Consider the following 4,780-nt stretch of genomic DNA (forward strand, 5'->3'; position numbering starts at 1 on the left):
TATTAATACCAAATTAAAACTTATTAATTATGAACTTGCAAGTATGATATTCAAGGGAGATATGAGCAAGTATATGAAATTAAACAAGGGCGATATAAATATGAACTACTAACAAATAAGACGCAATGTGACAATCAAACAAGCAATATGATCACGGAGTTCGGTCCTTCCAACCTACGTCTCTACTCTCTACTCCCGGGGAGAATCCACTATCTCAAAAGAATCTACACAATTGATTTTCAACGCTCAGCGACAAACGTTTACAACACTTATAAAGTAATCACACAACATACCCTCCAAGTGTTGGCCTAGCCCGTGTCACCTTTCTCAAGTGCTCAGATTTACAACCTCTCTCTACGCTTTACTACCGATGCCACTCCTCTTGGAATCGACCACGTCTCTCACCACACACTCCTCTCACTGTACTTGTGTATTACAAGGTGAACTCTCAACAATAAGTACAAATAAAATGATTTGTTCTCAAATACAATTTGAGAACAAAATTAAACTCACTTAATCACACTCACAACCCAAATGTATTATGTGAAAAAATACACAAGCTCAAATATGGGTGTGTGTAAAACAATATAAACAATAATGAAAACTAAACTCAATGTAAAATCTAGCTTAATAAAATGAATAAATAACAAATAATTGCATAAGGCTAGAGATTGAGTTTAGAAGAATCTTCTCTAAAATTTAAGAAAGAGAGATGGATGAAAATGAAGCTCAAACCGATAGAATCAATCTCTTCTTTCTCTTGTGAAAGTTAAGAAAGAGAGATGGATGAAAATGAAGCTCAAACCGATAGAATCAATCTCTTCTTTCTCTTGTGAAAGTTTCTTCACAAAAACTTGTAAAACAACACTTAAATAAACTTTAAACCCTTGTAAAACTTGATTAAAACTTTCTTGGTAGTTAGGAGTGTTAAATGTAATAGGGTATATATAGGATAGAAGAAACCAGCCCAAAACCATCACAAAACAATAAAAAAACATAAAATCTGGAAAACTAGCCGTTATGCCAACGATTAGTAGTTCGGTCGACCGGATGACAATGGTTGGCCGACCGAAGGATGTGCATCGGTCGACCTAACACAAGTTGTCGATCGACTAAAACACCATGAGAAAAAATAGCTAAAACAAGAGTTCTTTTCAGTCAACCGGAAGGTCATTGTCGGTTGACCGAAATACCCTGAGAAACAAAACTAGATAATTTCGTTCTGGGCGGTCGACTGGAAATTGATATATGACAAAACTGTTTGAAAAACTAAATTTGAATCGTCTTTAAAAAATATCAAATAAATTCCAAACATTGTACAACTTGGGGAAATGTTTATAAACATGAAAATAAACATGATACAAAAGAAAATTTCCAAATTGCATTTCCCATTTGTGAAAACTCGTCGTTTTGCAAAAACTCAAAAATACATGTTTGTATGAACACTTGATTTTGACATATGTTTTAAACTAAGTTATAAAAACATTTGGAACTGATTTATAAACTGTATATAAGATATATACAAAGATTATTTTGTCCATAAGTCAATAATACAAAGATTTCATAAAAGTACCCAATTTGTGATGAATGTAAGAAATGTGTATGGTTATATAATTGAGCTTAAAAGTATGGCAAAATGGCCAGATTGATATATTTTTTAGAGGCTTGGTGACATGTTGGTATATTTTCTTTTAGTTTTGTCAGATTGGTATAAATTTTTGACTCCGACGCCATATAGGCCTTAAATTTGGTCGAAATTACTGTTCCAACCAGGGCTGATAGGATTTTTTGTAAAAAACCCCATCATCAAATATAATTTCCTGTTCCGACCCCCCCTCTCCCTCCTCCTCCTCATCCTCTTCAACCTCCCCCTCTCCCTCCTCCTCCTCATCCTCTGCAGGCCCATTCAGCCCAGTGGGCTTTGCCCTTGCCCAATACTCTGCAGGCTACGCCTCTTATGCCTTCAACAGCTTTTATCAGCGGTCTCGTGGTGCCCCCGGCGCTTGTGACTTCAGCGGCGTTGCTACCATCACTATTACAGACCCGAGTATGCATATTTTTCTGCACATAAGCCCTTGAAGCTTCAGTATTGTGAAAAGTTCTCTCGTTCTCTGTCAAAACAATGCAGGAGATTTGGAGGGTAAATTAGCAAATTATCTAACTTTGGAACGAATTTGCAAATACACTAGACTGTAGGGTATATAATATGTAAAACGTCATTTCTTTGGGAATATTGGGCTACTTGGCCGGAAGCAGTTTATTTTTGTTTTGTTACTTTTCTTTTATTGGTGAAATTGACATTTGTGCTGATTATATGAATACCATGGGAGGAGAGAGAGAGAGAGAGAGAGAGAGAGAGAGAGAGGGGGGTTGAAGAGGATGAGGAGGAGGAGGGAGAGGGGGGTTAGGAGCATGAAATTATATTTGATGAGGGGTTTTTTTGCAAAAAAATCTCATCAGCCCTGGTCGGAACAGTAACTCTGGCCAAATTTAAGGCCTATATGACGCCGGAGTCGAAAATTTATACCAATCTGACAAAACTAAAAGAAAATATACCAATATGTCACCAAGCCTCTAGAAAATATACCAATCTGGCCATTTTACCTTAAAAGTATTGAAACACAAAATACACACCCTACACTAACATGCCAAATAGATAGCACATGAAGCTTGATCGAGGATCTTGACTTGACTTTGTATATGCTCCATTTACAATATGGCTCTTGAATCATTCAACCTGGGTTAATCAATCAAAACCAAATACTAGAAAACACGTTATAAATTGTTTGTAAAATTATCAAAACAAGATTAGAGAATTAGGCTCACCATATGAGTCCTAACAATCTCTCCCTTTTTCATGATGACAAATAATTTCTTGATATATTTATAAAGCCAAGAAACAACATATAAACCACAATACAAACAACATATACTCACAGATTTCTCCCCATTTGGTAACATCAAAATGGGTAACATAATAGAACGAGAGCTAAAAGCTCCCCCTACCTATAAGCATGAGTGAGTTTAAGAAGAAATAGGGATTGCTCCCCCTATTTAAGAGCCGAAAAGAAACTCAAACATATGATATAACCAGATGTGAAAGCTATGCAAACAGAAGAACAAAGATAACAAAATAATTTACAATGAGCTTATACATTGTTCTTTTCCCAATAACATAAACCAAAGTACATAAATTATTCAAAGCATCAAATATCAAGTTTAAGTACATAGTTTCAAGTCAACAAAGCTGAATCAAGTTCTCAGAATTCGTCAGAATCACCATCAGAACCCGAAGGAGAAGGAAGCCTATTCAATATCTGAGTTTGAAGCTTCATGATCTCTTCAACATTAAACTCAAGCCTCGCCATCCTATCCTCTATGATATCCAACTGCACACCAACGTCAGTATGATCAGAAGGAGGAGCACAAGAAGAACGGGGACGAGCCCTGGAACTGGAACGACGAGAAGAAGATGTACTACTTGAAGGAGATGTGACCTGAGGATGGGCAATGTGAGATTCTAAGAGACCCGACCCATCCTAATAAGAGCGGTACGATCAAAGAACTGAAGGTTAGGGCCAACACGAGGTTCATCAAAAAGATCGACTCTAAAGTGGGTGAAGATCTAGGTAATAATGGAGCCAAAAGGAAGCAATTTTGGGTGAGAGCTCGACATTATATCGAAGAAAACTTTTGCACAATTGACTTTCGACTTAGCAAAAATAGAATAAACAGCCGTCACTTTATTAGGAGAGAAATGATCATAGCAACCAGTTTTAGGAATAAGGTTATTGGATATGATTCTGGCAACTAATTTAGCACTGGGGTTGATGGAATTATGAGAAATGGGATAATCTTTACCAGGTTAAAAGTTAGGGAATTTACTGATAGATCATTAAGCTCAATCTCATGAAGAAGAATGTCACCAACAGGAATTTTAAGAATCCCGGCTAATTCTTCAGCTGAGAAAATAATTTTCTGATTTTTCACACTGGTACGAATGAGTGGAGTACCAACAACAGCTTCCATGAGCGATAAATTGGTAGAGAAAAGATATATAAGCTCAGGATAGTGTGGGACTTTATTATGATGAGACAAAATATCGTGTAGCCCCATATCATTAAAAAGAGTGTGGATCTGAAAACAAGATAGTTCTTCAAAATTAACCAATCTACCAGAAACAATTCTCGATTTTCATATATTTCTATATTTGTCAAGTAGGGTGACATTTCGAAGGTATTGTTCATTTGGAATGGGCTCAGGAAAGCTACCTATACTGACTCTAGCTCGTTTCAGTAGATTCATGATAACAAATATGGAACAAATCTAAAAACAACCCTAGAAATAGAAACAAATATTGATTATGAAACCATAGGTGATAAATAAAGACAACTAGAGAGAGAAAGAGAGCTATACTGAGCAATGGAGGAGGCAATAGACTTGAGGAGAGGCTCGGCGGTAGCAAAACAGCTTGGAGTTGATTGAAGAAATCTTGCGGTCGCCCGAACAGGAGGAGAGCACGGATCTAGGGTTTTAGTAACAGGAACGAGAGTTTGAGGAGATGAGTTTAGGGATTTTAGGAGATATATGTGAATAAAAATGAAGGGCTAGGATTAGTTTTTCATAACAATCAATAGACAGCAGCAAAATAGGTCTAAACTGGTCGGGTCTGAGATCCAAATTATAACCAAAAACAGAGAAAATGAAAGTTCCGGATTGCTTGTTAGCCGGTCGACCGAACAAGAGTGGTCGGTCGATCAAAAATCAATGGTCGGTCGAC

Source organism: Asparagus officinalis, chromosome 2, assembly GCF_001876935.1.
Source record: "Asparagus officinalis chromosome 2, Aspof.V1, whole genome shotgun sequence".
Classification (NCBI taxonomy): Eukaryota; Viridiplantae; Streptophyta; class Magnoliopsida; order Asparagales; family Asparagaceae; genus Asparagus; species Asparagus officinalis.